General features: G+C 44.8%; 1 protein-coding gene across 7 annotated transcripts in view; it reads left to right on the forward strand.

Annotated features, from left to right (window-relative positions):
• Window positions 1-21186, forward strand: part of LRRTM4 (leucine rich repeat transmembrane neuronal 4) — a 527970-nt gene that overhangs the window by 199149 nt on the left and 307635 nt on the right. The window lies entirely within an intron of this gene.

Below are 21186 nucleotides of genomic sequence, written 5' to 3' on the forward strand. Positions count from 1 at the left end.
CCACCCGCGGCAGGCATTGTCCCGCTGCGGGGGGTGGCAGTTGGGAGACCCCCCATTCTAGTAGAATAGACGCTGTGCGCATGCGCACAGCATCTATTCTCGTATGAAAATGAGGTCACGGCTAATTAGCATAAGCCGTGCCCTCATTTGCATACACCACGCCCCCTTTTCGGGCGCTCGCGCGGCTTTGCCGCGCGAGTGTCCCTATTTCATTTACTCAGAAGTTGGGAGGTATGCTAACCCCACACCCCGTCTAACGCTGTAACACCCGGCATACTTATAGAGATTCCGACGTCGGCATCTCCACTGATGTCTGGATTCCGGTGCCAGTGTTGTGGCCGCCTCCGGGATTTTGGTTTCTGGTATTTTGACCTCTGATATGCCCATTGCCGGCATCTTAACTGCATTCCGATGGGAGCTCATAAAATTCCGTTAAAATCGCACCTATTCTTTTCAGATTAAACTAAAGGAAATCTTATCATAGCGGGCAAGGTGAGATGTTCCATTTTATAGTATGTAAGAGCCCCGGGATATTTGCAAACTCACTGCACAGGACAACACAACGCCATCCTGTCCTTTTTGCTGAATATCATCACAGTTTTTTGTTAACACTAACAATGGGCACTTCAATTATTTTTCCTTTTAGAGCTTTCAGAGTGAGAACACGTATTGATGAAAAGCACACTGTATACAGAACACAAAAGTAAACTAGGCAGGCATAAAACAGACACACTATAAATGCACATATACTTTTTCCAACGTTGAATCAGTGGCAAACGATAAACATGAAATATACATTTTAATGGAATCTGTGACAACTGAAAAGAGCTTGCGTCTATGATGAAAGGAATTGCTATCTCAAAAAGGGCTTGGCGAAACAATATTTTATTTAATGTACACAGAGCTGTACTGGATCAAATACAATTTTATGTCAGTACAATAATGGGAGATAACTGTCCGCATATATATAGATAGATTCCTTCTGTGTCAGACATTGAACATACAGTACAGTCGCCTTGGCTTATCATGGAGAGAAAATGAATTGTGTCTGGACTCCCTCTGTCAGAGAAAACTGCTAAAGTCCACCCGCAGTGGCAGCATAAATTGCTTGAGCGCTGGTCTTCCTGTCTCCTTCATGCGACGGTTCTTGGCTGCAATATGACTGGTGAGATGGAGACAAGGAGGTCTCTAAGACTAAAACACCTGCCTACAAAAGCCATCATTACATTGTTAAGCAGTAAGTATTGTTGTAATTGAAAGGCCTCTAGTAAAGACAGTTACCAAGTACGTAAGGATAAGAGAAAAAGCAGCAATCAAAAAGTCACCTCCCAGAAAGAAAGAATAAACAAACAATCGCAGGCAGGGGCGGATTTAGGGATGAGGGCGCCCCTAGGCACAACAATAATGTTTACTAAGTAGGACAGTTTATAGGGGCAGTATCTGCATGTCCTATCCATTTACACTCTATTTAAGATGGAATATAGTACAGTACAGTGGATATTTTGCAGTTATTGGTACATTTTGGGCTGACAGTACTATCACAGGCATCCAAGTGCCGCCCCCAAACATGTGCCGCCCCTAGGCCGGTGCCTCACGTGCCTAATGGGAAATTCGGCTCTGATCGCAGGTCCTTTCGGAAAAACCGAAACATTGAACATTTTTTCCCCATCAGCGACAGTCTAGGGCTTCCACTTCCCCTATGCTAAAGAATCAGGCTGGAAGTGGACATTGCTGGCGTCAGAGATCCATCCAAAAACACATGGGCATGACTGCATTTTCACAAACTCCCAGAAAAGTCACGTTTCCTCTCCTTAACGAAAGCTTTCTGCCAATTAAACCGCTACTGATCTGCGACCGCTATGCATATACGGATATGTATGTGCAAACTGCTTTTACGCCTGCACAATGCCAACGCTGTGCATGTGAAGTTGTTCGATAATCAACCGGGTTGAGAAATTCTCTAATTAGCGATCCATGCTAATTAGGCCCAGTATGAGCAGAAATTACACAGAAATTCAAATTGAATAACAATAATTATACACATATACAAATGTGCAATCTATGTTCCAGAACACTTTGGAAATTGACCTCCTGGATAAGAAAGTTATAAATCAAAAACTTTTATCTTTGCCAACTTCACCCTTGCCAACTCCAATGCAAACACCACCTTTGGCGTTTCCCTAATCATTAAGGACATACTTGCCTACTCTCCCAGATCCTATGGGAGAATCATAATTTTTGAGTAGCCCCCCTCACCACAGGAAACCTCCTGCATCCTAGGGAGGTGGGCAGAATGTGAAGCTAGTTACCAGCAATCTGTGGTCATTGTGGAAGGGGCGGGGCCTAGTGATGCATTTCTATTGTAATTGCATCATTTTGGGCCCCGGCCTCTCCTGCTTTTCCTATCCAGACTTCTGCCTTAGAGGAAAGAAAGAACAAATGTTAGGAAGTATTATTAATCAATTAATCAGTATTCAGCTAATCAATTTCCTATTCCTTCACTGAGGCAATACCTAATTAATGACTGTGAAACTTGGTTGTCACAATTCACATTTCCTAGTGAAGTGGGTAGACTAGAGAGATAATACTGGAAATCATGGTCCGTGTTGAAGGGGGCGAGACTATACTGACATGAATTATGGTTATTTTAACTATACCTCTATTTATTGAAGACCCACGATGAGCTGCATTTACCAGGATGGGGCCTAGTGATGATCAAGTCCAGCCCCTTACTTCCTACTCTGTGATAGGAGATGCCTGTGGAAGTCCGGACTTGTCTCCCTAAGGGCCCGATTCCGTCTCCTCTCTTGAACTGGAGTATTCTAAAGTAGAGAAAAAAGGTAATTCAGACAAATTGATTAAATCCGTTTGATTAAATTAATTTTTCTGAACAACCGTTTTTGTCCGTTTCCCGTCTTCTGGAAACAAATTGTCATTGGATGTCAATTGCCAGATTGGACAGATAATCTTATAGTGTGTATCCATATTAAGTATATTACAGTATTTATTTCTTATTGCTTGTAAATGTATATTAGCTGATGGGAACCATTGTCTACAACAGGGGTGAAGAACCTCAGGCCCGGGGGCCGTATGCGGCCCCCGTAGCCAGTCTGAGTGGCCCGCCCACCCGCCTAGTGGCTTTGCCGGAAGTCAAGTACAGGGGAATTCTCGTGAGAGGTCGGTAGTTCTCGTGAGATTCCTCTTAATCAACAGCAGCCGGAGACTGTCAGTCCTATTTAGCAGCAGCCGCCGGAGCTTGGGACGGCTGCAGCAGGACAATTTGTACAATAAATTTTTACATACAGTATGGCCCCCGAAGGATTTTTTCCCCATACAAACGGCCCTTGGCACAAAAAAGGTTCCCCACCCCTGGTTTACAATCTAAGGTGATCCGTAGCTGTAATGACCAGTTTAAAAGAAGATATGGGAATAGTAAACCTTTTTAACAGATCAGTGGCTCAAAGGTTTGTGACAGCGCAATAGTTAGATGTTATTATTTATTTGAATGAACACAATTGCTTTCTGTGGATGACTCTGCTATGAATTGTGCTGGAATGTATGAATATCTCAGAACACTTTTAATACAGGACTTGTCAAATGTTACCTGATGGAAATCAGCGGAGAGAACCTACAAATTAATATCAAAATAACACACAGTTTGACAAACAGCGGTTGTGCGTCATTACCATACTGTGTGCATTGTTTTACTGAAGTCAGACAATGCACAGCTCCTGGGAATCCAGATAACACTTAACAGACTGAGATGGAGTTTTCGACATATTAGATATACTGTATATGCAATGTATAGCGCTGCTTTAGAATTTTCTTTTATTTGAGTCAGATTTTCTATTTTGTTTATAAAAAAAAATTATCTGCTGATTGCATAAGATTTAGACAAAATTCCCCACTGTGTGCTTATTTCTTTTCTATTTTTCTCTGTGGATGTTTGTGTGCTGGTGCGATTGAAGCTGGTGGAACTATAGTTTGCAATTAATGAGAGAGTAGGTACAGTACCATAATAATTAACAGATGATTTAAAAGAGATCCGGATAGCATACCGGCGGTTGCGTCATTTGGAGTTGCAGTAGATTTACAGTACATCTGATGTGTGTCCAGGGATTTGTACACATTTCTGTACTGTGCATGCATGCCTATACCACGTATGTTCACGTATACATGTTTGGGTATCTTCCAATCGGGATTCACTTTGATTGAATAAGGAGGAATGGGGCCAAACATTGGCTGCAAAGTAGAGTCAGTGGGCCAGATACACTAAGCTTTAAAAGGTGATAAAATGGAGAGTGATAAACCAAAAGCCAATCAGCTTCTACCTGCCATGTCACAGGCTGTGTTTGAAAAATGACAGGTAGGAGCTGATTGGCTGGTGGTTTATCACTCTCCATTTTATCACTTTTCAAGCTTAGTACATCTAGCCCAGAATCTGTTCCTGTAGCTGTTACAGTTGGGGGGAGCCAGGGTTTTGTGGCAAATTACTAGTGCTAATCGGTGATTCTCCCACCTTCCCATCTCATTTCTCCAGTCACCTCTCATCTCGGACCCTACTTTCCCCTCTCCATAGTTCTGCCTCTCTTTCATCTGTCTCCCTCCCCACCTCTCTTTCAACACTGTCCCCTTCTACCACCATTTTTATATTTGTCATACTCCCTTCTCATTCATCTCTGTCCACTACCACCCTAATCACTGGTGGTTTAAGTGAGGGTGATGCAAGTGGAGGATGAGAAGGGGGGTGGGGGCAAGAGGTCTGTACATTCCCTGTGTTTTGCACTGACAGGATAGAGGCAACAGTCCTGTGTATTGTACAGCTTTGTTTTGGGGGAGAAGTGAGGTTGTGCAGTAGCTGTGTCTACCCGGCAGATGCCAGTGATAGCTTTGTGTGTGTGTGTGTGTGTTTGTGTGTGTGTGTGCCGAGGGGGGGGGGGGGGGGGGACACTTCCTCCGAGCTTATTTATCTATATATGTTAGACACATGCCTTACGGCTTTATATAATAGATACTGAAATGTTGACTTTAGTACTTATTAATTACTGTCGAAACAATATTCTGTTGTGCATATAATGCTTCATTATCATAATGTGTATAAATAGGATAATGTGACTTTTTCATTTACTAATATTGTTGCAATATACACTCTATGTCAGGGGTGTCAAACTCAAATTCATCGGGGGCCGCATCAGCAGTTTGGTCACCCTCAAAGGGCCGGTTGTATCTGTAGGTCCCCCTGTATAATTATAATGCCATGACACCACAGGCTGCTCCCCCTGTATAGTATAAAATGAATGCCATGACACCACAGGCTGCTCCCCCTGTATAATAATAATGCCATGACACCACAGACTGCTCCCCCTGTATAATATAATAAAAGTAATGCCATGACACATAAATGATTATACAGGAGGAGCAGCCTGTGGTGTCATGGCATTATTATTGTTATTATACACGGGGACACCTCAGGAAACAGCAGATATATATACTGTATATTTTTTTTTTATTGTGAGTGTGATCCTCATCCTCACTTAGTTTTTCTCCGTCTGTCCTGCAGCTGCTGCGGCTTCCAGCTTTTCTTCACTGCTTGCTGCGGCCACACTGTCCCCGACTCCCGGTCCAGCTTCCCTGCCTGCTCCTACTTCTCTACAGACGCATAGGCGGGCGGCGTCATCGTCATGACGTCCCCACCCAGTGTCTGACACTGCCGGGCATCAGAGGGAACAGGTGGCCGGGCCCTCCTCCACGTAGCCGTGGAGGCCGGCGGCCATGTTTCTGTAGCCGCATACATATGTGCCTACAGGAACATGGCCACCGACAGTGGAGGAACAGGTAAGGAGGCCGCGGACGTGGACGCGGCCCGCAGCACTCCTGTTTTAGACACACTGCCCCTGCGTGCTATCTCCTCGCGTGGGCCACATGACGAGGTCTGGCGGGCCGGATTTGGCCCGCGGGCCTTGTGTTTGACACCCATGCTCTATGTTATTTCTTAGCTATCATAGGGAGTAAGATTACACATTTGTATACTTGATGTCCAACTGGTAGAACGGATATTGAGATGAAATTATTATTAATGTATTGATCATAATAACAGTCATAGCATACACATATTCCATAGCGCTCTTACAATGAATATGTACATGACTGGAAATATGCCTATTTTACATGGGTCTTTGTATATATATATACGGATGGAGACGCTCTCATCTGAGTGTTTCCCGTCATGCTGATCGCCAGCCCTAGACATATGCGCTCCCCATTCCCGGCAACTGACGCGCAAGCACCTGAGACGCTCGTGTGTCCACCTTTGCTGGTGCGCAAGCCGCCAGATAACAGCGGCCGGCGCATTGGCAAAAATAAAGAAAGCGGCTCCATCTGTAGGTCCGGAGCGCAAAAGAGTCTTCCTTTAAAGGAGGCCTTTTGTTAGTAGACATAATATAATAATAATAGTAATAATAATAATAATAATAATATACCCGTACATCACCATTCATTTCATAAACAAGGCTCGTACTGTACTTATTTCATAGATCCATCCTTGTCGCCATATGAAAATAATCACCAAGATCCTTGCTGAGCAGAAGCATCTCAGCAAGTTGCACATGGTATTTCTAGGTGAGCCGTGATGAGATAATCTCCCACAGTGATATGTTTACTGAACTTGGTTCTTATATGAGACACTTACAATGTACAATGCACATCATAGTCGAATCGGCCTATTGTAAATTAAAACATTTTGGACACCCTTTAAAAGGAAAGAACGTGTTTCTAAACACAGATCATTAAGTGCATTATCATGTACACAGTAAGCAAGACATGTCAGATCAAGGGCTAATGACACATCCTTAACACCGTGTCACCAAACACTTGTAAGTCAGCATGGGACCACCCTGGGGGATAATATGATGCTGTGACACAATTGCAGGTTGCTCTGCCATGACTGATAATGTAAAGTGGCAGTGGGAGGAAAGGACTGACACAGAAGACCAGAGTATAATGGCTGGAAGATGTAGAGGATGGACAAAGGGCACAGAGGAAGCTTTTTGATGCCTTATTGTCTATTCAGGCAGCCGTTGTCACTGGCTACAGGGATGTACACACGGAGCGATCCTTCTAAGCGATTTTAACTACATAGTCCAAATCGCTTAGGTTAGCAAAGAGTGACAGCTTTGCGCGGCCCAGCATAAATGAATATCTCTTAAACCCCGTACGAACGGTGAGATATTGGCTGATGACCATTTTTGACTAAGCAGTTTTGACTTGATGCAGAAGAGATATTGACTTGATGCACTGGAGATTTTGACTGGCTGTCCTGTGGAAATTGCTGGTGTTCCCTGCTGAGGGCGATATTCACTAGGCGATCTGCAATTAAATAATAACCCGGTATGTTAATTCTAGTATAGTCAAAATCGCCCATAGGCTTGGAGCGGTATCCAATCCCGGGTCACAACTGTCGGTCCGTCCGACAGCCGTGACTCAGGCCCGTTTTCATTTGCTCGACTGCAAATCGCCAGACGGGACAGCTTTTAACCCCTTACCGCCGCAGCCTGTTTTTGCCTTCCTGACAGAGCCCTTTTTTTCAAATCTGACATGTATCACTTAAGTGGGGATAACTTTTTTTTGCTTTTACTTATCCCAGTGATTTTGAGATTGTTTTCTCGTGACACATTGTACTTCAAGTTAGTGGTCAATTTTAGTCGATACAGTCTGTGTTTTTTTGTGAAAAATACCAAAATGTCGTAAAAAAATTGAAAATTTTGCAATTTGCAAAATGTTAAATTTTCTGCTTGTGAGACGAATAATCATACCACTCAAAATAGTTAATAACTAACATAGACCATATGTCTACTTTATGTTTCCATCATTATTTCAACCTCCTTTTAATTTTTTTGGACACTAGGAGGCTTAAAATATGAATAGCAAATTCTCAAATTTTCAAGCAAATTTCAAACACTGATTTTTTTAGGGACCAGTTCAGTTCTGATGTGACTTTGAGGGACTTGTATGTGAGACACCCCCATAAATGATGCCATTTCAAAAACTGCACCCCTCACAGTATTCAAAACAGCATTTTGGAAGTTTGTTAATCCTTTAGGTGTTTCACAGGAATTAAAACAAAGTGTAGGTGAAATTTCAAAATTTCATTTTTTTTGCAGATTTTCAATTTTAATACATTTTTCTAAGGAACACAGTAGACTTTACTAGAGAAATGTGACTAACAATTGATTCCCCCAATTCTTTTGTTTTCATAAATATCCTATATGTGGCCCTAGTGTGCACGTTGACCAAACCACAGGCTTCATAATAGAAGGAGCACCTACTTGATTTTGGAGCCTCCTTTTTATGAGATTACTTTTTAGGCACCATGTAGGTTTCTAGGCACCACAAGATGATAAAAGTTAGGAACCCCCCACAAGTGACCCATTTTGCAAACTACACCCCTCAGGGAATTCATCTAGGGGTATAGTGTACATTTCAAACCCCCAGGGGTTTCACCAATTTTGGTACAACTGGGCTGTGAAAATGAAAAATTACATTTTTTACACAAAAATGCAGTTCTGGCTCAAAATTTTTCATTTTCACAAGGAATGAAGGAGACAAAGCACCCCAAAATCTGTGCCCCAATTTCTCCCGAATACGGAAATGCCTCATATGTGACCAAAAAATACCATTTGGGTGCATGGCAGGACTCAGAAGGGAAGGAGTGATATTTGGATTTTGCAGCACAGATTCTGGTGGAATGAATGGTGGGTGCTATGTCGCATTAGCAAGACCCCCGAAGCACCAATACAGTGGAACCCCCCCACAACTGACCCCATTTTGCAAACTACACCCCTCAGGGAATTCATCTAGGGGTATAGTGTACATTTCAAGCCCCCAGGGGTTTCACCAATTTTGGTACAACTGGGCTGTGAAAATGAAAAATTACATTGTTTTACACAAAAATGCAGTTCTGGCTCAAAATTTTTCATTTTCACAAGGAATGAAGGAGACAAAGCACCCCAAAATCTGTGCCCCAATTTCTCCCAGTAATGGCAATGCCTCATATGTGACCAAAAAATACCATTTGGGTGCATGGCAGGACTCAGAAGGGAAGGAGTGATATTTGGATTTTGCAGCACACATTCTGGTGGAATGAATGGTGGGTGCTATGTCGCATTAGCAAGACCCCCGAAGCACCAATACAGTGGAACCCCCCCACAAGTGACCCCATTTTGCAAACTACACCCCTCAGGGAATTCATCTAGGGGTATAGTGTACATTTCAAACCCCCAGGGGTTTCACCAATTTTGGTACAATTGGGCTGTGAAAATGAAAAATTACATTTTTTACACAAAAATGCAGTTCTGGCTCAAAATTTTTCATTTTCACAAGGAATGAAGGAGACAAAGTACCCCAAAATCTGTGCCCCAATTTCTCCCGAGTACGGCAATGCCTCATATGTGACCAAAAAATACCATTTGGGTGCATGGCAGGACTCAGAAGGGAAGGAGTGATATTTGGATTTTGCAGCACACATTCTGGTGGAATGAATGGTGGGTGCTATGTCGCATTAGCAAGACCCCCGAAGCACCAATACAGTGGAACCCCCCCACAAGTGACCCCATTTTGCAAACTACACCCCTCAGGGAATTCATCTAGGGGTATAGTGTACATTTCAAACCCCCAGGGGTTTCACCAATTTTGGTACAATTGGGCTGTGAAAATGAAAAATTACATTTTTTACACAAAAATGCAGTTCTGGCTCAAAATTTTTCATTTCACAAGGAATGAAGGAGACAAAGTACCCCAAAATCTGTGCCCCAATTTCTCCCGAGTACGGCAATGCCTCATATGTGACCAAAAAATACCATTTGGGTGCATGGCAGGACTCAGAAGGGAAGGAGTGATATTTGGATTTTGCAGCACACATTCTGGTGGAATGAATGGTGGGTGCTATGTCGCATTAGCAAGACCCCCGAAGCACGGTGAAATGATGAACCTAATAATCCATAGATGTGTGGTATATTTTAAAGCACTCCTTCATACATAGGCCGGGTTTGTCGGGGCAAGTTTCACAGTGGAAAATAGTTTGCTTTCGTATTCCCTTTTTATAGCAAACTTTGCACCTTTTTTGTGTCCTGCCCTTTTTTCCAGTGGAGGGGATTTCGTTAGGAAAATGCTGCCCTGATACAATACGGGGGCCAGTACTAGAAGTACTGGGGCCAGTACTAGAAGTACTGGGGCCCTCTTCCTGCTGGTTCCCAAATATTAGGCCCTTTATGACTTCCTCTTGAAAGTGCATAAATGTCCCCGTCTGGCTGGTGGAACGGAATAGTACGTAAGCATTATACAGTGCCATCTGGATGATATACACGTCCAGCTTCTTATACCATATTTTTGTTTTCCACAGGGCACTATACGGCTTCAGTACCTGATCTGAAAGATCCACTCCGCCCATGTACTTATTGTAATCAAGGATACAAATAGGTTTTGAGGTGTGGGTACTGGTACCTCGTACAGGGACGGAGGTGGTACTGTCTCCGTGAATTGTTGTCAGTATAAGGACATCCCTCTTGTCCTTATATTTGACCAACAACATATTTTCGGTGCATATTCCCCTGCTTTCACCCTTTCTCAGTAATTGGGCAACGTGCGTTTTTGGGAGGCCTCTTTGGTTCTTGCGCACAGTACCTCAAGCTGCTGTACCTCTTGAACCAAGGGCCTTAAACAGGGGGATGCTGGTGTAAAAGTTATCCACATAGAGGTGATAACCCTTATCCAGGAAGGGGTGCACTAAATCCCAGACAATCATTCCACTAACACCTACGAGGGAGGGGGGGCATTCTGGCGGTTCAATTCTTGTGTCCTTCCCTTCATATACCCTTAACCTGTGGGTGTACCCTGAGGTACTTTCGCACAGCTTATACATTTTTATGCCATACCTTGCCCTCTTATTGGGAAGGTACTGGCAGAATTTAACCCTTCCTTTAAAATGTATAAGTGACTCGTCTACACAAATGAATTTTTGGGGGATGTACATCTCAGCAAATTTGGCGCTGAAATGATCAATGACCGGCCTGACTTTGAATAGCCGGTCAAAGGTGGGATCATCTCTGGGTGGGCACTGTGCATTATCGGTGTAATGTAAAAATTTAAGGATTGTCTCAAAACAAGTCCGAGCCATGGCCATACGGTAAAGTGGGGTGCTGTACAGAACATCTGTACTCCAATATTGCTTAATTTCTGTCTTTTTAACTATGCCCATATGTAACACCAGACCCCAAAACGTCATCATCTCTACTGCATCTACAGGGGTCCACCTAGCAAATGATGACGTGGGGTTTTGGGCAATAAACTGCTGGGCATATAAATTACTTTGGTCCACCATTAAATTTATAAAATCATCAGAGAAAAAGACTTTGAAAAAGTCAATTTCTTTGAGGCCTGTACTATCAAATTGGATTCCTGGGTTGGCCAAAAACTCAGGAACCTGGGGCTCAAAATTGTCTGGTGGTGGGGTCCATACGAGATCAATCATTGGGGGGGGGTCTCAGCTGCTCTACGGGGGCGTCTTTGAGGGGGTCCCTCATCACTAGAGGAGGAAGAGGAGCTTAAGACAAATGCCAATTCATCGCTTACTTCACTGGCTGTGTCAGTGTCAGAGGCAAGAAGGGCATATGCCTCCTCCGCTGAAATCAGTCTTTGCGATGATTGGGACATTTTTATTATTTTTAAGTGTAGTGTTTCAACACGTGTATAGTGTAGGGGGGGGGGTACAAACTTTATTTTAACACGGGGGGTATGTAGTGTGTATGTAGTGCTTTAACACGTGTAAGTTAAAAGAAAAAAAAAAAGCTCCTGCGCCAAAAATTGAGCACAGATGTTGGTCAGTAACGTCCGTCACTGATCAGCGCTCAGCGGGCACAAGACACCCACAAAAGCACCGTGGGTGTAAAAACAATTAAAAAATAAAAACCCACAGCACTCTCCAAAAAAAGAAAATTAAAAATAACTGCTGATGAGTCAAAGGCAACAGAAATTTGATCAAAACAAAAAAATTAGATCAACCCTGTGCCAAAAATGCTGATCAGTGATGTACGTCACTGATCAGCGCTCAGCGGCCACAGGACACCCACAAAAGCACCGTGGGTGTAAAAACAATTAAAAAAAAAAAACCCACAGCACTCTCCAAAAAAAAAAATTAAAAATAACTGCTGATGAGTCAAAGGCAACAGAAATTTGATCAAAAAAAAAAAATTAGATCAACCCTGTGCCAAAAATGCTGATCAGTGATGTACGTCACTGATCAGCGCTCAGCGGCCACAGGACACCCACAAAAGCTCCGTGGGTGTAAAAACAATTTAAAAAAAAAACGCCACAGCACTCTCCAAAAAAAAAACTGCTGATCAGTGATGCAACACTGATTAGCAGTGAGGGGCAGCAGGCACACAACTGTGGGTGCAACCTGACAGGGTATATATATATAAAAAAAAAAACCTGCACCCCAAAAAAGGTGCTGATCAGTTAGTTTATACTGATCAGCACAAAAGGGGGGCAGCAGGGGGCAGCAGATACAAAATTATATCACACAATATCTATATCTCTGATACAATGACGCTGCAGCAGCAGCACAAGCAGACAGGAAGCAAGAGCAACCAGGAAGCAACCAGTAGCTGGCAGCACGGATGCCACCAACGCTGATCAGGTCAGTATAGGGCACAGATGGGCACGGAGACCACTCTGCACGCTGTTCCTGACCGGAATGGCGGCTGCAGGGCTGTCTGCGTTATCTTATTTGAGGTGTAATGGCTGTGATTGGTCCGTCGGTCCGACGGACCAATCACAGCCTTTGGGGGCAGGTGGGGTGAGGTGGGGTGATGGTCACAATCAATCGCTCCGTGTGTACACCCTTTTACTCTTTTATATTGGGATTGATAATACACTGGACAAGACTATAATACTATAGTGGTACAGGTTGAGTATCCCCTATCCGAAATGCTCGGGACCGCGAGCATTTCGGATAGGGGAATTTTCCGGTTTTTAGAATATTTTTTTTTAAGCCATACTTACCTGTCCCCTGATGGTCCCCGGGCGTCCCTCGGCGTCCGCGCAGTCCCCGAGCGTCCACAGCAGGCCTCCGGCATCTTCTCCTGGTCTCCAGCGGTCCCAGGAATGCATTGCGCGAGTGTGCGCGCGCACCGGTGACGTCACCGGCGCGCGCGCACACTCGCGCAATGCATTCCTGGGACCGCTGGAGACCCTGGAGAAGATGCCGGAGGCCTGCTGTGGACGCCCGGGGACTTGGTAAGTATGAAAAGAGGGTTAGGGGTTAAAAAAAAAAAAAAAATTCAAATGATTCCAAAAACCACGGTTTTTGGAATAATTCGGATAAGGGGATACTCAACCTGTATTATGAAAAGCATCCCCATATCAGGCTTTGTAATGTAAGCAGCAGCAGATAGTTCCGTCTTTAAACAAAAACGAAATATCATGGCTTAAAGCTTACACGGTTAGTTATCTACTGTAGTTTTAAATGTTCTAAAAAAATTCTGTTGGTATCTGTACCTCTTTTCATCACTGTGGCTTAGATTGCGGTGTGTTTGGAACCATGCAGGAATAAATACACTGTAATAATCTTCTAACTGGGGCAGAGGTTGCATTACTTTCTGCTTCATCCATAGCTGGATAACAAAATCTACCTTCAGTGTTACTTTGATAGTTTACCTGTGCCTCTGATTGAGGCTGTTGCTTAGGATGACACAGGTATTTCAGTGACGCAGAGGGGGAAATTTACTAAAATCTGAATTTTATTTCAAATGGGATGATGCTATCAGCAACCAATCAGAATATACTTCTTATTTATTTTCACGCTCACAGTAGCCTACCACAATTTTTCTCCTTTGCAGGAAGTTTTACTTTTGGAATATGCACATAAGCATTGCTTCCAAATATTTGACTATGATGAAGTTCTGACTTATTTGTCCTTTTGACTTAACGACTAAAAGGAATTTGAAGATAACAGAGAGCATTTTAGCAGAAATAATTCTTCCTCCCTGCTATACCATTTTGTTGCGGGTGATAAGCGACTGTGACTTGTGTATTATTCAGTACCATTATTTGCACATAGAATTATGCCAAACTGCCGCTTCTTCTTCCCAGAGGTCTTAATACATATTGAATAGATACATCCATGTGTATCAAGTCCAGAGGCTACTGAGTTCTGCTACCATTGGTTTTTGGAAAACATTCCCCTATATTTTTTTTTCTTTTTCAAATGGCTAGTACAGTCATCCGTCTGCAATGATCAATCTTGATGCTGTTGCGAGCTACTCTTCCTTACTCCTTTGGGGGTTCTTATGTCCTAGACATTAGTGCCACATGTAGATGCGATTTATGCCGTGTGTCAGTTCTGCTTTGTGGTGTTTACTGGTTCTTTACTCTTCAGCTGGTACAATTCACCAGTGATTTCTCCTTCTGAAAGAATGTGTTTCTCTTGTGTGATGATGAGGCTGGCATGCCTGAATGTGACAACATCTCCCCACTTTGTGAGTTGCTTTCCATAACAAAAGGTTACTTTCAAGGCTAGCTATATACAGTAGTATATTATTTACATGCTATCTTTTGGGTTTATTTACTAAGATAAGAGTTCTACAGATGGAGCCGGGCACTTCTTTGCTGGCGAATCACCAGAACGTCACTGCTGGCGATCCGCCAGCAGCCCGGCTCGCCATCTGACTGAGACGCGCGTGCGTCTCACACGCACGCGCGTCTCAGTATCCGTCGGCGGGGCGACGGGAACCCTGTCCGTCTCCGCTTCAGGGAGACGGACAGGGTTAGGGGGGGTGCGGGGAGGCGGCGGGGACCCAGGGTGACCGCCGACAAGCCGTCGGTGACCCGGGGGAAGCGCCGGCGGAAGGGGACACGCGCACATCTTGTGCGCGCGCGTTCCCTTTCGCTGTACAGATGGCGGTTGGCGGGGGATGGCGGCTGGCGTCGCCATCGCCATCCCCTGCAATGATGAGACCTGCCCCATCTGTATTTCAGATGCATTGTTACTATGGGCAACCAATCAGAATCGACTTCTTATTTATTTAGCACCATCAAGAAGATACTAGATACAAACTTATTGGTTGCCCATAGCAACATTCCATCTGAAACGGAACTCCCACCTTAGTAAATACTGTAAAGCCATTTCTGTTGAGACCAGACAGTTGCTTATTAGCTTATATACTGCCAGAGGTGGGACTACTGTACCATTGGTGCAGCAGGTGCATTGCACCAGAGTCCCTGAGGACTAAGGTGCCCAATTCTGCCCAGACAAAGTAGAGTTCACAGTGTTCCTGCCCCCACCAAGGTACATGCTTCCTGTTCTCCGCACCATGCAGGATATTGTGCTTGTACCCCTGCCACCCACTGTCTCTCCATGTCATCCTCTCCTGGCACCCACTTCTTCCCATCACCTTCTGCCTGCCCCTGTCTGCCGTGTCACCCTCTGCCTTGTTATCACTGTCTTCGACTGTATATCAACCTCTCCCTGAAATATGCTGTCACCGTCTGACTCTTCCAGTCAACCAGCACTCCCCCCTGCACCCCTACCTTCTGCTGTCAACCTCTGCCTCACACTGCCTTATGTTGTTAGCTTCTGCCTCTCCCTGTCACCCAGTGGTTTTTCCCTGTCCTTTTAAAACTCCTGCTATCTACTTTGACCGTGTTCCCCCTGCCTTATACTGTCACCCTCTGCCTCTCCTTGTCACCCTATGCTAGGGGAGATGGAACGCCTATGTGTTGAATAGGTTTGACATCTTCTGTTTACTTCCATATACTGTACCTTCCCTTATTGGCAAGCATAACCACTGTAAGTGACCATCATTGGCAGCTCTGAGTTGTCATATTGGTCTGTAAACATCATTGGTTTGCTCTTCATATGCAATTTTCGGTACTTATGTATTATCTGGGCTCCCATGTTAAATGCACCCCATTTTTTCATACCCCTACTATTCAACTATGCATGGAGCTGATTTTATATAGTGTGGCGAGCGCAGCGAGCCACCGCGCCCAAAGCGTGGCGAGGGGACGCGGTCTCATAAGAAGAACGGGAGCCCAGATATTACATAAGTACCCAATTTTCTTATGCTTTTGATTTCCCTGTGTTTCTGGATTAATACCCTGTTAGCAGCAGATAGCTCAGCATATTGTCTAGGTTGATTTATTAAGAAGCAAATCTTAGAAACTGGTTGTTGCATTGCAGCAAAATACATCTCGACAATTGTCAGTTTCTCGTTTCCCGTCTTCTATAACTTTTTTTTAATTTGCTGTATGAAAAACCTTTGCTACTGAACCCACACAGCACACTAATGTTACCGTAAGTATATCCATAAATAGTCTATCAAAAAATGCAGTACAAAAGTTTGTTCCAGCCCATTTGAGTAGGAAAACAAATGTTATATGAGACATATTTTTGTGCATGTGACTGTTCGTGGAGAGCTCTGAGTCTCACTGCTGCTCAGCACACCAGAGGGGGTGACACCAATGTGCCGACACTTCTGCAGTGCCAGGAGCCGGGTGCTGCAGTGTGATAGGCTGCTGCATCCAGGGCCTCCGAGAGGGGGGGGGGGGGTACTAATTACTCGGGCTTGTTGGAGGGGCCTGGCGGGGCCCTGGTATGACCCGCCTCCCCGCTCCATCCCACCTGAGCAGCAGCACACACCTACAGCATGTGCTGTGCTGACAGCAGGCTCAGCATGAGAGTCCCAGTGACAGCGTGAGTGCTCATGCTGAGCCTGCTGTCAGCACATCACATGCGTAGGTGTGTGCTGCTGCTGCTGCTGCTGCTTCTGAAGGGCAGGAGACAATAACACCCCCCCCCCTCAACTTTAGACTGTTTTTCACCCCCCCTAAACATTATTAAGGTGTGGCCTAATTGTGGTAGGTGGCCACGCCTCCCTCAATTAGGCCACACCCCAAAATTTTACCTGGGCCCAACATACCTCTCGGCGGCCGTGCCTGCATTACCAGGTTCCTCTCATAGAGAACGAGCCAGCACTACATAATGCCACTCAGCGTTTTAGTGGGTACACCCACAAAAAGCCCCCCGGCCACCTTCTGCACACCCCCCCCCCCCCCCCCCCCTCCCCGCTGTGTGCACCTCGGAGACTATGCAAGCCCACAACAAAGACCTGCACATGTGCAAAAGCCATTATGCCCATTCAGAGGCCGTAAACATCGGTCCCCATTGTGAATTGTGAACCAGAATCACCCCCCGGTAGGAAAGGATTATGAAGGCAGAGACAGAACCTGTAGCAGGCCTAGGTGAGTCTGCAGCGACATGAGTTGGAAGAAGGATGGGCTCAGGAATTGTGTGTGAGTGCCTGTGTTCTAATCCTGTTCTGAACACAGATAAACCTCAAGATTGGGAGAAGCAGCTGTGTACGTTACACTTGAAGGAACCTGATCTCAACACTTAACCCTTCCAACAGGGAGGGAGAACAGTCTCCTACTGGGAGATACAGTCTATATTACTGAGTGCAGAGTACGATGAAAAGAGAGAACCAACTCATTACAGCCACCACAGCTCAAACTTTATTCTAATGTAGCACCCACATCCTTTATGTATGTATAATACTAATTTATAAACACTATATATAAGCTGTGTGCAATTTTATTACACATATATAATTATCATAGTCTTCTAACACTGTAAATGGTACTAATTTAAACTGTTGTGTCAAGAAGAATATTTAATAAAGTGTCATTTAATTTAAATCAGCTTCCTTTTCATCTGACACCTCACACCAGCTGTCGCCAGGTTGCCTAGTAATAGGAGCACCACTGGGTACACTGAGCATAATTGAGAATGACACAAGTTCCGCTATACCAGGAAAAGAGCATGGCATTATGGGCAATCTCCAGTCATTAATGCTTACCTGTAACCTACGGTATTGGTAAAATTAATAAAAATGGTAAGCTAAAGCAGTATCGATGCAACCTATCAATTCACTAGTAATAGCACTGAATTGTGAGGCACTAAGGGCCTGATTCAGACCCGCTCACTAAAGCAGCGTTGTTTCGCTGCCTAGCGAGGGGGTAAGCGCAAATTGACCCCTCCCCACTTGCCACCAGCGCCACCCGCCTCCCCTGGTAACTTGCAAAGGAATGTGTGCGAGAATATTTTTGTTCTTAGACTCAAATACATGGAGCGATTTTTGTCCATTTACCAGGCGATCTGTCTAGATCGCTTATAAATTAAGCACAGATCGCTCAGTGTGTATGCCTCTGAACGATGGCGATGTGCGGTCCCACTCGTTGCCATCGCCTTACCGGATCTTGACTTCATGTAGTCAAGATCTAGTCAGATGATCACCAGTGTTCTAACCAGAGAACACTTTTTAGCACAGAATGCCCCTATACACATTGTTACATATGTATGGCGGATCTAGCCTCTGGGAAGCACAAGTGGGATTTCCCTAAACTGCATCGCTCAGCATGCAGGCTAGCAGAAATCCCCTGGTGTGTACGGGGCTTTGGTCCTAGTTATACAAGCCACAGAGCATCATGAGCTGAAGAAATGGCAGATATATGATATATATGATACATACAGTTAGCCAGGGTTGCCTACTTTTAAAGTCTCCTCTCTGGGAGAAGCCCGGAGAGGAGAACATCAGCAGCACTTCCGGGGGCGGGGTGTGATGTAGCCCCACCCCCAGTAATTCAGATCCCGCAATTTGCATGTCTTTGATGAGGGGGCAGGGCTGAATGACGCAATTTGCATCTTTAGCCCTGCCCCTCCACCGGAAAACCCGCGAATCGTGGGAAAATAAAGCTGCTGTGGGGAGATGTGTGTGTGTGGGGGGAGGTGTTGCCAGTGTCCAGGAGGGTCGCCCATCTTTTTTTTTGGGGGGGGGGGGGGCGGGAGGGTAGGCAAACCTGCAGTAAACCAATACAAAATCAGTAATATAATAGACACGTAAGCAGGTGACATTCTATTGGAGCACAAAAATATTCCCAGATGTACATTGTCAGCTGTTACATTTACACATTTAGCTGTCACTTTTCAAATGAAAATTGCTAGTTAACTGGGTGAATACAACTGAGTAAGTTGCTAGATAAAATCCCACATCAATTCAACTACCCGTATCCTCGTCTCTCTCGTAGCACTTGAAACAGACAGGTCAATACGATCCGACTAACAACAACTAATGCATTTATTTAAGTTCTAAGGATCTCTTATTGTCCTTTGCATGCATTTCCAAGGCCATAAGTGGTTCTGAAAGCCTTCATCACACAATATTTATTTCTTAATAAAAGAACTAAACCATTACAAATCTGTTTGTATATGCAGCTCTCTTAGGGGCTTTTAATATAGCTTTAAGTATACAGTACACCGAGGTTGAGAACAGCACGATTCATGTGCTGTTTCCGCAGTCCCAGATAATACTAGCTGGCAGAATGCTACCACCTACTCAGCAATGCTTTTAATGTCAAAGAATGTGCCCCATACAGCTACTGTAAGTTTTATGAAAAGAACATAAATATATTATTTTTACAGCATCCAAATCCGCAGAAGATTTTTACTTATTTTAAACTGTTATTCTGACCAATTAAATCTGAGGCCTAGTTCTTGGTGATGGGTCATAGCTATTTCTCATACACAGGTAGGTGAATGCCTATTTGTAGCAGAGGTGGATTTTACACAAGGCAATCTAGGTGTCTACATAGGACCCAGCAGGTCCCAAGGGGCCCCATAAAGATATCCTGGCCATCCAATCCCTTCCCAGAGGAGCAGTGGGCAGTGCAATGCATGACATCCAATTGACAGGCTCACACTCCCAAAGTCCCTTTGATGTTCTTTGATGGGATGATAACGGTTTGTAAAGTAAAGCGGCAGGCAGGTTACATTACACGTGACACAGGTATTGAGCCTACTTCCATAAGACTTAGAGCCTGTTAACCAATAGAGATATCGCCTGTGTTGGTGCTATGATGAGTGATATCTCTCTTTTAGTCTCCTCTGAGTGATATCGCTATTATGTTGCCCTCTCTCATGCCCCCCAACGTTCCCCCCTGCTAGCATCAGCTAGTATGCACTCCACCGGGTCCCTGCGGCCACCAATATCGGCCAATGGCTCTTATTCTGATCCATTTGGCTGGACTGTTCATTCGCACAGGGACGGATTGTGTGCATGCAGCCACATCTAACAGGGGCAGGGGGGGTATGGGATGGCGGGCCCGGCGACTCGGCCAAGGGGGCACCCAGCGTTTCATGGGCGTTCTCGTGGAAATCGTCTGGTGACGTAGGCACGGGGGGCGGGCAGCGGACATCCCCAGATGTCAGAGGCCCGCCCACTTCCTGATGAATGGCCACGCACATCTAAGGTTACCTGATTGTAACCTTAGATGTGCGTGGGCCTTCCACATCATCTAATGGTTGCCGACCATCGAATGATGTGGGTGTTTCCCCACAGCCTGCGAATAGGTGTTTAAACTAGGCGTGCAAAGGGGGGGGGGCAGTCGCAGGGTGGCGCCTGGTGGACTCGCAAGGCTGCGAATTTGCAGCCATGCGAATCAACCAGATTAACCCCCAATGTGTATGGGCCATAATGCTGAAGACCCTAGTCATCATTTCTGTTGAATGCAGTATGATCTTATCAATCAAGTTCTGAAATGCTTGATTTTATTCTGAGCTTGGCATTATTAGATAACACCTTCTTTAGGCTCTGAGCTGTTGTATACTGGACAGCAATCTATTAGTACAGTGGTTCTCAACTTCAACTGTCTAGTGCTCACAACAGATCACGATATGAGGATTTCGGTCTGTGGAAGCAGATGGGATACCACCGCCCAGCAACATAGATTCACTCACCTGTGCATGACTAAAGTAACCAATAAAACATAACCTGTTTTGTTATTTCAGAATGGGGCCAGATTTATCAAGCTTTAAAAAAGTGGAGAGTGATAACCAGCCAATCAGCTTCTACCTGTCATTTTTCAAAACTGGCCTGTCCCATGACAGTAAGGAGCTGATTGGCTGGGTGTTTATCACTCTCCACGTCGTCACTTTTTGAAGCTTGATACATCTGGCCCTGGAGTTTTAAACCACTGATTCAGGTAGTGAAGCATTAAGCTGAAAGACTTGGGAAAAGTTATTTGCTGGCTCTGCCTCTTTTTACCAGGGGGTCCAGGCTAACGACATTGTTAACCCTT

The sequence above is a fragment of the Crinia signifera genome, chromosome 4 (assembly GCF_055691185.1).
Source record: "Crinia signifera chromosome 4, ASM5569118v1, whole genome shotgun sequence".
NCBI lineage: Eukaryota > Metazoa > Chordata > Amphibia > Anura > Myobatrachidae > Crinia > Crinia signifera.